At 44.9% G+C, this 12,796-nt stretch overlaps 1 protein-coding gene and 1 long non-coding RNA gene across 2 annotated transcripts in view; one reads left to right on the top strand and one right to left on the bottom strand.

Annotated features, from left to right (window-relative positions):
• Positions 1 to 1,426: 1,426 nt before the first annotated feature.
• Positions 1,427 to 12,796, bottom strand: part of LOC147435601 (uncharacterized) — a 69,704-nt gene continuing 58,334 nt past the window's right edge. The window contains exon 3 of the long non-coding RNA XR_015185043.1: positions 1,427 to 1,746. This is a non-coding gene — a long non-coding RNA (uncharacterized LOC147435601). The remainder of the gene's footprint in view (positions 1,747 to 12,796) is intronic.
• The window catches only part of LOC147435602 (small RNA degrading nuclease 5-like), a 33,201-nt gene continuing 23,392 nt past the window's right edge, over positions 2,988 to 12,796 (top strand). The window contains exons 1-2 of the transcript XR_015185095.1: positions 2,988 to 3,297; positions 3,384 to 3,572. The gene's annotated coding sequence lies outside the window, so the exon portion shown is untranslated. The remainder of the gene's footprint in view (positions 3,298 to 3,383; positions 3,573 to 12,796) is intronic.

Here is a 12,796-nt window from a genome sequence, read left to right as displayed (position 1 = left end):
CCTAAGGCCAAAGGCCTTTGGGCGCTTGATATGTGAAAGCAAAGACTCAAGCATGGCGATGGAGCAGCAACTGCCGCGCGAGAGAGAAACAGAGAATTGCAGTGCGCTGTGGTGCCGCCCGAAGGTCACTAATGCGACATGTTTTGCTCCCCACAGTGTCGCACTCAAGATGAGCCCAGCGTGGTTGTATTTGGCAGTGGTCTCCGTTCTCTCCCCCCTCGCCGCTCTGTCCATGAGCTAAGCTTCGACGTGCCCGCCTGAGTAGGGTTCTTCCCCACGCCTCCACGCCTCATGCACATGCAAAAGCTAAAAACGGATGGCTTTGATACCAGTGTAAGAACTAGGGAAAGCTAGACATAGGATCCTCCTCCCAACCCCCCATAATATAGGCGGGCTCCTAGCCCCTTGCCCTAGACGGATCCCCTGTCCACACTGTCTAGCCCGACCCCTGGCCTGAGTCCATGACCACCCTAGTCCTTAGGTTTGACCCTTGTCCTGACAGCAAGCAATTTCATATCTCATTGTACTAGCGGCTTCAATTGGTTTAGAATATCAACACTGAATTGCATTTGGTTTCTGGCTCTTTACCATGTTTTTCTTCACGCTTATGATCATCACAACCTTGCAGGATGTGATGCTCATAACATACTAAAGAAATCAATAAGAATCAATTTGCTGACACACTTGCAACTCTCTTAGGATTGCATGACAATGTGTTGTTGAGTTGCAATGGTTTTCAACCCTTCACTATCTTTTTGCTCGTGGTTACGTGCATCATAATCTTGTAGATTGGGTGGAATAGTTATAATATAATAATAGTGACTCCGTGGCCTTTCAGCTCATTGTGCCCACCTAATAGCTGGTCGTCGGTTTCTGAATTGTACCGCAAGCATTCTCGCCACCTTCGAGCCCTTATTGTGTGTGTGTGTGTGTGAGTGAGAGAGAGAGAGAGAGAGAGAGAGAGAGAGAGAGAGAGAGAGAGAGAGAGAGAGAGAGAGAGAGAGAGAGAGAGAGAGAGAGAGAGGGGGGGGGGGGGGGGGGGGGGGGGGGGGGTAGGGGGGAGATTGAGAGCACAACACTTCATTGTAAATATGCCACCACGAGGTTTTTCCATACATGGAAATCTTGTCGCCACAATCAAATCCCAAATTTACTCCAAGATTTAGTGATATTTTGTTCATATTTAGTGAAACTTTAGAGTGTTGTGCTTTTTGTGCCATGAAAACCAACATGGAAGCTGCATTGCTATCCCTCATAAGACCATTACTCTATTGTAACCAAGTTGTGTAACGAATTGGGTGATCCATTGAAATTCATCCACTCTAAGGTCCATGGTAGCACTTCAACACTATTAACACCCTTAAAATTAACCTTGAGATTAGTAGTTGTTAAAATGTTTCAAGGTTCTTGTGTATTGAATAAATTTTTTGAGTTAAAATTATTAGTTATGTTTGAATGACTTTGATAGGAGATTACTTCTCTTTGAGAAACATGTCGATGAGAGGCCAAAGGGTATTCAAAGGTTCAAAGGTGGTTGGCTTCTAGAAAGCTCTAAAAATAGTATCATGCTTGTTAAATTAGAAGCTCGCTAAAAAGACACATCCAAACATGGTGAGGTGGGTGCCAAGCAACCAACTAGACTAGATGATGATCTCGTTCATCCCACTACTTTATGACTTTTTGTGGAGAGCCAATGGCCTGCTACCAAGTGGAATAACTGTCCTTCGAAGGGTTTTGAAAATGCTCCTGTACAATTATGGTAAATATTATTTTGACAACAATTCGAAGAGAGAGAGAGAGAGAGAGAGAGAGAGAGAGAGAGAGAGAGAGAGAGAGAGAGAGAGAGACTTTCTTAGGAAAAATGATCAAAATACACCTCAAATTTGTGAAAATTCCTAGAATACCCTTGTAATTTTCAAAATTCCCCAAATACCCTTGTGTTGTTTTTAGCAAGGAATTACTCCAAATTACGTAAAGATAATATACAAAAGCATAATCACATATTGGCAAAGTTATTAGCCAAAGATAATCACTTACATATCGGAAAATGGTAGCATTTGCATGTGTTTAATATTGGGCTATTTTATCTTTCGAGTCTATAATACAGACCAAAATATGCCTTTTGACATGGTTAACTCTACAGAATCGAGAGCTTTGAATAGAAACTTGGAAAAAATGGCCATTTTTGCCATGTTTGGTGGTATTGCGAGGGATAGATTGGCAAACTTCAAGGGCAAGGGCAAACTTGAGGGATGTTCTAGGGATTTTGCAAATCGCAAGGATATTGTGGGAATTTTCACAAATGTGATGGTTTTTTTGGTAATCTACTCCTTTTCTTAAAGCCCTAAAACCTGCGCTTTTAAATTTTTGGCCTCTAATTTGCTTCTCAATTTTGGACTCTAATCTACCTTTTAATTTTGGCCTCCTAGTGGCAGACCTCGATCCCGACGCAGAAGAAGAAGAAGAAGAGAAGCATGGCGAGGGTGCAGGAAGAAGGGTGAATGCGAGGTTGTAGAATGCTGAACATGATGGGGAAGCGTGTCCCTAATGAACGACTTATTCGAAAGAAGGGAGAGACATTAAGGATTTCAAAAAGCTCTGGCCTTTTTTTGACGATAGGGTCTTAGCCTCCTTTATGACTTTTTGTGGAGAGCCAATAACCTGCTGCCAAGTGGCATAGCTCTCCTTTGAAGGGTTTTGAAAATGCTCCTATACAATTAAGGTAAACTAGTACGGTCGGGCCTCTCTTTTTTTTTCTCTCTCTCTCCCCCTCTTTATCGCGTGCACAGGAGCTTCTCTCAATTTTTGAATGTTCATGTCTCACAGATTTTGACACGTGTAAAGGGCTCCCCCTTCCATCATAATATGTTAGTTTAGATACAAAAAGAAAGAGAGAGAGAGAGAGAGAGAGAGAGAGAGAGATAGATATATGTTCTCTTAGGAAAAATTGCCAAAATACCCCTCAAATTTGTGAAAAGTAGTTTGAGTGACATCTTGATTAGGGAAAAGCATTCAATCCTCATCAAAGCGTTCAATTGCTGTGACATCTTGATGAGCGAAGTTTTGCAAGTTCCAATCGAGGTAACAGTGCCCAGATAACAAGATAACAAGAAGTGGTGCTTCTTGACTTGCCTGTCAACTCGACCAATGTGGAATGCTCTATTCTCTGTTCCACCTGCAAGTCGACAGTGTGTGCGTACAACACGCCAAGACCACTGACCAGATCTGTTACAACTGCCAACCTCGCTGGACTTGATAGGACACGCCAGTAAGGGAACTACGGGAATTTTCACAAATGTGAGGGGTTTTTCCTTTCCCTGAAACCTGTGTTTTTAAATTTTTGGCCTCTAATCAGCTGTCCAATTTTGGTCTCCTCGTGGCAGACCCCGGTCCCGACTCAGAAGCAGAAGAAGAGAAGCGACGAGAAGCAAGGCGAGGGTGCAGGAAGAAGGGTGAAGGCGAGGTTGTAAAATGGCGAACATGATGGGGGAGTGTGTCCCTAATGAACTGGCCACATGACATCAAAAGCTCTGGCCTTTTTCTGAAGACAGTGTCTTAGCCTCCTTCTTAAGGTTGCTATGTGTAATTGCCTCTGTGTGTATGTGCAACATTAAAGAACTTGACATAGGGCTAATTCCAGTGAGAGTTCTTTGCCAGATCTGACCCGGATTGCTTTGAAGAGAGGCTCCTCTGGGAAAATTTGCAGGAGCAAAAATCTTCGTTTTAGATTTGAGCGGTGGACGTGCATTGGCCTTTGCATTGTCCCCTCCAATCAAAAGCGCTGCACTCGGCAACACCGATGCTGCACTAGAAGCATACGCAAATGAACACAGCTTGATCAGCCCTGGGAAGGATCTTACATCGTGGCGATGGCATCTGCAAGGCATGCCTTGAAGCCACATCACAAAGACGTGACAGCTTCTGCCTGCAACTCGTGTGCCTTTATTGGTTTGCAGTAGCGTCAATTGTATTGTTGTTATTATGAATTAACATTTTTTTTCATATGTCTTACACAAATCAATTTTGGTAAATAGACTGGGTGGTGACAGAGGGTGTAGGGATCGTGTGGGCTGCTGGACTAGTAGCCTCACCTGGGATCACCACCGCTGTGTCCTCTACCGCAGTACTACTAGTCGTGGCATGACCTGTCGCTTGATATAGGCTTCGGTGCTTTCAGAGAAGTGGTGGGTGCCGATGTGATATGCAGATACTACTAGTCGTGGCATGACGTGTCGCTGATATAGGCTTCGCTGCTTCAGAGAAGTGGTGGGTGCCGATGTGATATGCAGACCTACATCATGTGGCATAGGCACAACAACTATGGAAACTAAAGAAACAACATAGCTACGTGTTGTAGCTACCAATGCAAGAGGCGAATCATCAGGAGTGTCGCGTACCGCCTCCGTAGCAAACAAGAGAGGCAATTGGGCGACGGCAGAGGGAGAAACGTCAGAAGTTGATGAGAGAGACACCTCAGGTTGGGTTGATGTAGCGAAGTTTTGGTGTAATTGCCAGGAAAGTGGCAAACGTCCCATTGGCGGCCTGGGTGCACAACCACCTAAGTGGGATGTTGTCAGCGCGCTTGGTGGGGTGCCGCTCCTCGTCTTTGAGGTCTCGGATTTGTATATCTTGTCGGAGAGAAGTTTGCTAGGCTCTCTCAAGGGTGATCGGCAAGCTTGTTATGGATTGTTGACGGGGGGCCAAGCTCTTGAAGCAGGCCAAGAAGCTAGAGTTTCCAGGGTTTGGCTAATCGTAAGAATTGCAATGTTGGTTGCAGCCAACATATTGAGGCCGCTCATGCATGATGAGGTAGTCAGGACTGGCTTGGCAATCTGTTGTTAGGCATTTTTTGGATGAGCATAAAGCCAGTAGACCATGCCAAAAAGCTTGCTAACTAGCCTCATGTATATATGTGTACATAGTGCTTGGAGTTTTGGAAGTGACCATTTAAAATTCATGTAAAAAGGTTTGGTTTTGCCGGGCTTGTGTACTAGTGTTTTGGGTTGTTCGAGTCCCCAAAACACGGTTTTCAATAAGTATTTTCAGTCGTGCTTTATAGCTTGTGAATCGGACTTGTACATCATGAGTTATGTGCGTCCGAAGTGGGTGGTCTCTACTTAGAAAGTGGTTGTAGATGCATGCAACAAAGGCAACTGGGCCAACTTGATGATCTAAAATTAGAAATGCTGAGATTTTAAATTTTTGGAGATAGCCGAAGTAATGGGCTCTGAGCAGTGCTTTACGGCGTCACATTTGGTGCTCGGAGTGATGCACTATGCTCCTGGGAAGTTGGTCCTCTTAAGAGGTCAAGCTGGAAGTTTCCAGTGGGGAGAGAAGGAAGCCGGAGATTGTGGAGAGTGTGCCATGTGGCAATGGGATAATCCCACATGGGGAGATTGGGCTCAAAGAAAGAGGTATAAGAGGGGAGTGGGCACTGGGTACCCATTTAGGGTGTATCAAAGGAGAGAGGAGCTCTCTGGGGAAGATGGCACCCTTTTGCCTTCACACTAGCTGCCCAAGCGCCTGGCAATCCTTTTGGTCCCTTGGACACTAGCCCCACTGCTTCCCTTGGCCCAAAAGTCACCGGTTGCCCATTTCCTACCAAAATGAAGCAAAAAATGGACCAATTAAATGAAGCCTGGCAAGAGAGCCTTGTGTTTAAGGAAAGAGAAGAAATCTCTTGGAATAAAAAATAAAAATAGGCCCCATTTTATAGTTGCAATTCCCTCCAACACCTGCAAACTTTCCAGAGAGCTCATTTTTGGGCAAGAGAGAGTATACCCCCAACTTCGAGTGGCCATAACTCTCTCATCTTTTATCTGTTTTTAGTCTCTGGATGCTCTACGGACAACAGTAGTTCTTCTTGTCGACGGTGTGACTCGTACAAGGCTTTAGAGGCACTTGTTTTCCTCGTTGTTTGTACGCTAACATCGTTACGGTGCTCCAATTCTTGTGAAATATGTCTATTTTGCAGGTAGAGAATGTAAATGGAATGTGGGTCCTTATGAACAACCGCCTATGTATGTGCAAATTTTGGACAACACTTGAGGCGGCCGTGTAATTGGATTGCAGCCTTTGTGTAAGGATTCTAGGTATTGATTGCTTGAAATTGAGTACAATGGGCTCCATTTATAGGAGACAAAGAGACACAAATGAAAAGACACGTCTCATGGTAAAGAAACGCGACTTTAGACGTAAAGACATCCTTTCGGCGAAGAGGTGCAACCATTGGGCGAAGAGTCGCACCCGTAGAGCGAAGGGATGTGACCAGTCGTCGAAGGAGTGTGGCTTTTGGCGAAGAGGCTTGTCTCTTGAGCAAAGGGTCATGACCATCCAAGCATAGGAGTTCTCATTGGCATGGCACTTGGCGTATCTGCAACTAGGAGTGTATGTAATACCGCAACATAGTCACAATCGTGACATTCCCTCCCTCTTTAAATAAAACCCACGGTAGTTGGAGAAAACTCCGAGAGAAGGAAATATATTTTTTGTAAGGTGCAGCGGAATGAATGTTGTATTTTCTCAAGATTAGTGATCTATATTTGCTCAAGGTTCCTTTTATTTCTTAGGGAAGGAGAGAGCCTTCCGTCTTTATGGAGAGTGCTATGATCACGAACAAAGTGAGTGGATATTGTGCGTGCAAGTGTATGAGACTTAGAGAAGGAGAGAGAAGAGATACGACACCCGAGAGGTTGTAAAACCCTCCTCCGAAGGCCCCACTCTCGTCGTAGAGAGTGGTCTACTTAATGATTGCACAAAGTGGTACAATGCGTATGCAATAGACTGATGCAATTGGACTATGCCGATGACGACGACGGTGATGACGACGACGACTTGATGGCTGAAATCTGTGGTCTTCTATCTGTTGAATTTCGGGACTGTTTCGGTGGCTGAAATTGACTGTTGTGGCTGCGTTTTAAGGGCTGAAAATGGTGGATCTCTGCAATGCTTCAAGGGGTTACTCTGCTACTATGTCTTAATGCTGGAAACGCTGTGTATCTGCGGCAGGTTGGGGCTGAAACTCAAAAACGCTGATGCATGGCTGAGCTTTAGTAACAATGCTAGGTCCCTTGGCACTTCTGCTGCAAACCGGTTGAATCTGCAAATGCTAGAAGACTTGGGGGTTGAGGACGATCAAGCATGGGCTGAAATCGCCTTGGAATCTGGTACTGATGAGGAAAAGCAAAAACACTACAAGGTTGAAGGTGATGGCGATGATGCAAGGGGGGGACGCTGGGGATCTGGTGTTGCCGACGGTAACTACAAGAGAAAACGTTCGATTGATATGTGTATCCAAAAACGCTAGGGGGGTCTGAGGGTATGGCGAGGTTGGGAGCTCCAAAAACGCGAAGTGCTGGGTTACTGCTGAGAAGTTGCCTGTTGAGCGCGAAGCTCCTAGTGCCTCTTCTGCCAGAAAGTGCTAACTTGGGTTTGCTTACATATTAACTTAGCAAAATTGCCCTACCTACTTTTGTTGGAAAGTCACTTAAAAATAATAAGTGAAAATACCAAAAATAGAGAAAATAGGCTAAATGCACTGGAAAATTCCCCTGACTGAATCTGATGGATATTGAAGGGAATACTGATGATCATGTTGTGTGCAACCGGAGGATATGCATCTACACTCAGTGACTGGGCATGCACGGTCTACGAATAGACTCACAAAAGTGCCAGATCACTGCTAATCTAGACTTGACTGGACTGACTGAACCCTGTTGCGGTGTAGCTTGTCCACGGACACATAGGGCTGGATGTGTCACGTGACATTCCCTCCTTTTCAAAGTGAGGTACTGATACCGAATAGTATGGCGTCGAGGGAGATCGCCAAAAGCTTCCGGAATCCTGGAATGGACTCTTCGTCGGCTCACTCTGATGTGTGGGTCGTGCGGTACTTGAACTTCATAAAGGTCTGCAACGCTTGCTTCCTTGGGCCGCGCCGAAAGCGACACAAAATCTTTTGAATATCCTTCCTTGCGTCAACCTCGTCTAGAGTCCTGCTTCTTCCGTCTTCAAGAATCTCCATGGCTGAAAATTCCTGAAACTATCTCCAACACAAAACCATGAACATACCCATTCCATGTAAAGTGAAGGAAATTTTTTTTGTCTTCTCTAAAGACTGTGTATGCAATGTAGATGAACATAGAGACGGAATGACAACCCGTTCATCAAACACATGCAAACAATGAGATCGAATCTTTTCTGTTTGATCAAAATCAATCAACTGTGCAAATCACAATGGAAATGCCCATGCGTGGTGCTCATACTATCATGTGCTCGTTCGGGAACTGTTTTATGCCAAGGAAGAGACATGGAATGTGACTTCCTTACATACATACCTTTCAGCTTTTCACGAAAAATCCGCATACATTCGTGCTCATCCATGAGAGAAACGTGCTCAACATACAATATGTCATGCCTAGGAAAAGAGATCACATAACGATGTTGACTAAAATACAGAAAATGATCACGAATGAAACACTCGAACAATGCGTGCGTATCAATCATGCGAACACATAATACTTCCTGTGAGGGTTCTTTGGACCTAGGCTCGAGAGCCAAGATCAATCCTTCTTGAATGATCGAATCCTCCTGTGGGGGTTCTTTGGACCTCGACTCAAAAGCCAAGATCGGTTCTTCGTGATTGATCAAATCTAGAATGAGGTTAGCTTCGCTAGAAAAAGCATCCACTAACACATCATCCTTGTGAACAATCACATCATCTTCATGCAACTCATCATGCTTGTCTTTATCATCCAAATCATCATGCAAATCATGGTCAATCAAATCATCATCATGCTTCACACAATCATGCAAATCCTGCGTGTCATGTTTTGGAGAAAAAGAGACCGAGAGAGTCTCCTTCTCCTGAATCCTTTCAATCTTGTTCTGCATATTAGCAATGAGAGATGGAGAATCAGCAATGTCCTCTCCGTGAATGACAATAGGAGAACCACTTGTGGCATTGAGAGTTATATTGTTAGTCACAAAATCCATGAGAGCGTCGTTATCACGAAACCATCGAATGCCCAAAATCAAATCACATCCTGAGAGAGGAGAAACAACAAATCTTCTAGTGAAGGCAGTCTGTTGAATCGCAAACAACACATCAAGGCACTCCTCTGTGATGAGAGCGTCCATACCGAGACGAAAGCCAGAGACCTCGATAGGAGATCTCAGACTAACTTCGAGGCGGGCTCTCTCAACAAGAGAGGAACTGATCACATGATCCATACTACCTCGGTCAAACAATATGACAAAACGGTGCGCTGACGTACGACCATAACATTTAATGAGAGAATCATCAATGGGAGGGTTCTGAGAAACTTGGGGCACACTCGTGTTATCATTCATTGCATTGACAAAGGAAGTGGGTGCTGTGGGTTCTTTAGATTCATTCGATTCAAGCTTAGGACATGTTCTTTTTATGTGACCCTTAATGTGACAATGAAAACAACGACCTTCCTTAGAATAAGTTCTTTGTTTTTCCGACGTGATGTATCCTCTTACAATTCCTTGTGCTATCTTTTCATCAGGAGTAAGCTTAGGTTTAGCAATTGTGTTAGCCCTACTCTTAGATTCATTGGAAGAATTCTTTGATGACAGACTATTGGAAGATTGGTTAGAAGAGTTATCATTCTTACCATTCTTACCGTTCTTACCGTTCTGAGGGTTCTGAGAAGTCTGCGAGGTACTTGTGGAAGTCTTGTTCTCCTTAGGCTTTCCCTTGTTGTGCTTCATCTCTTGTGCGAGAGCAATCGCTACTACCTTGTTGAGATCGATTGGATCGAGTACCTCGACATTGTACTTGATATACTCGTTCAATCGAAAGAGAAAAGCCTCTTTGCGCTCATCATCCAATTTTCGTAATTGAGTGCCTAGCTGCAAAACACGATTAGAAAAAGACATAACCGGCATACCAATTTGCTTGAGCGTGCGAGGTACTGAGGTGGCATAAACCGCGCCTCGAGCTTGTCTTGGAAATCAGTCCAATCGAAGGAAAGGGACGTGAATCTGTCGGCTGCCTCTAGGTGCGCGGCTAGCTGTGCCTCTTGCCATGCGTGGTACCAATTGATGGCATCACCGGCAAGGTACATAGCTGCCGTCAAAACTTTGCTATTTCCTGTCTTCTTAGTTATCGCAAAATAAGCATTAAATTGATGCAACCAAGAATGAATAACCGTAGCATCCATCTTACCTTCATACTTACTGAAAGTCCACTTTTCTGTGATTGGATGGTTGGAATCCGTTTCGTGGCTTGCGCCACTTGATGAATTCCCACGATCTTTGGGTGGTTCGGTTTTCGAGGTTAGTGCTTGTCGAAGCAATTCTTGAGTGCGTAGCTCTCGTTGAGCTTCACGCTCGGTCTCCAAAGCAAATCTTTGAGCGGTACGATCGGCCTCCAAGGCCGCGTTTCTTGCCGCCTCGTCCGCCTTTCTTAGTTGTTTCCGTTCTTTGCGTTCGTTGCGCTCGCGTTCTAAAGCAAGTCGATTGTCTTCTTGTTATGTGGCAAGTTTTGCGTTTCTTTCGTCGCGCTCACGGTCCTGAGCAAGGCGATTTGCTTCTTGTCTATCCATCATGGCCATCATCTGCTTGACCATTGCCTCCATAGGGTTTGGTGCACTTGGTGGCGTAGATGGCGAAGGGGGAGGGTTGAAGAAATCATCTCCCGGTGGAGAAGAGTCTTCGTCGCCTCTCTCATGCTCATCACCTGTATGCGAAGTATCCATTCCGCTTCGGGTGACGACCATGCACTATGATCTTGGGTTCTTAAGTTTGCGAGGAACTTGGGTTCTTGAGGGTCTTGAGGTTCTTGAGGTTCTTGATTCTTGAGGGTCTTGGGTTCTTGAGGTTCTTGAGGTTTTCTTTTGCTTGCAAATTGCGTTGGGGAAGGATCTTCTCTTCACCCGAGTTCTACTCCTTTCTACGGGCGCACCCCTTGGCGGCCTTGCGCTCACACCAAGGTTACTTTTTCCCACCTCACGTCGATTGGCTGGCCGCTAAGTGCACGGTCCGCTCTCAATGAGTGAAAAGAGACACAAGGGGAGGCTGGACAAGCCCTTCTTTCTTGGGATTCCTGTGACTCTTCAACAAAAGACGATTAGGAATCGACACACCCAAGCGAACTTGGGTTCGTGCGACCGCAACAACCAAAAAATTCTTGTGGTTCTTCCCTTGAGTAGTACAGAATACTTCCAAAGCTCTGATACCAATGTAAGGTGCAGCGGAATGAATGTTGTATTTTCTCAAGATTAGTGATCTATATTTGCTCAAGGTTCCTTTTAGTTCTTAGGGAAGGAGAGAGCCTTCCGTCTTTATGGAGAGTGCTATGATCACGAACAAAGTGAGTGGATATTGTGCGTGCAAGTGTATGAGACTGAGAGAAGGAGAGAGAAGAGATACGACATCCGAGAGGTTGTAAAACCCTCCTCCGAAGGCTCCACTCTCGTTGGAGAGAGTGGTCTACTTAATGATTGCACAAAGTGGTACAATGCGTATGCAATGGACTGATGCAATTGGACTATGCTGACGACGACGACTTGATGGTTGAAATCTGTGGTCTTCTATCTGCTGAATTTCGGGACTGTTTCGGTGGCTGAAATTGACTGTTTTGGCTGCGTTTAAGGGCTGAAAATGGTGGATCTCTGCAATGCTTCAAGGGGTTACTCTGCTACCATGTCTAATGCTGGAAACGCTATGTATCTGCGGTAGGTTGGGGCTGAAACTCAAAAACGCTGATGCATGGCTGAGCGTTAGTAACAACGCTAGGTCCCTTGGCACTTCTGGTGCAAACCGGTTGAATCTGCAAACGCTATAAGACTTGGGGGATGAGGGCGATCAAGCATGGGCTGAAATCGCCTTGGAATCTGGTACGGATGAGGAAAAGCAAAAACGCTACCAGGCTGAAGGTGATGGAGATGATGCAAGGGGGGGACGCTGGGGATCTGGTGTTGCCGACGGTAACTGCAAGAGAAAACGTTGGGCTGATATGTGTATCCAAAAACGCTAGGGGGGGTCTGAGGGTATGGCGAGGTTGGGAGCTCCAAAAACGCCAAGTGTGGGGGGTACTGCTGAGAAGTTGCCTGTTGAGCGGGAAGCTCTTGCTGCCTCTTCTGCCAAAAAGTGCTAACTTGGGTTTGCTTATATATTAACTTAGCAAAATTGCCCTACCTACTTTTGTTGGAAAGTCACTTAAAAATATTAAGTGAAAATACCAAAAATAGTGAAAATAGGCTAAATGCACTGGAAAATTCCCCTGACTGAATCTGATGGATTCTGAAGGGAATAGTGATGATCATGCTGTGTGCAACCGGAGGATATACATCTACACTTAGTGACTGGGCATGCACGGTCTACGAATAGACTCACAAAAGTGCCAGATCATTGCTAATCTAGACTTGACTGGACTGACTGAACCCTGTTGTGGTGTAGCTTGTCCATGGACACATAGGGCTGGATGTGTCACGTGACATTTTTGTAGTGCTTCTGCATCGAAAGCTCTTTCTGTTAAGTCCCATGTCATGGCATTGTTATTGACCATAATTATTTTTCAACTGAAAGCTGATCATATTTGCAACTTGATAAGTGCCTTTGTCAAAGTCATTTGTAACTTCGAGCTTTGTCCAATAAAAGATTGAATTTGTATCTGCTTCGAGTGAAATTATTGGTAAACTGACTTGAGTTTTCTATTGAGTGATGACCACTGGTTGGAAATTTGTAACCATTGGTTTGTTTGGAACAGTAAAATCCTCCTGAAGGGATGTTGTAGACTGAGACAGAGTAGTGTTTGGAGATATAT

This window comes from Adiantum capillus-veneris, chromosome 18 (assembly GCF_014529385.1).
Source record: "Adiantum capillus-veneris isolate H3 chromosome 18, ASM1452938v2, whole genome shotgun sequence".
NCBI lineage: Eukaryota > Viridiplantae > Streptophyta > Polypodiopsida > Polypodiales > Pteridaceae > Adiantum > Adiantum capillus-veneris.
Note: the sequence above shows the minus strand (reverse complement) of the source record. Positions and strands in the feature narration are given on the sequence as shown.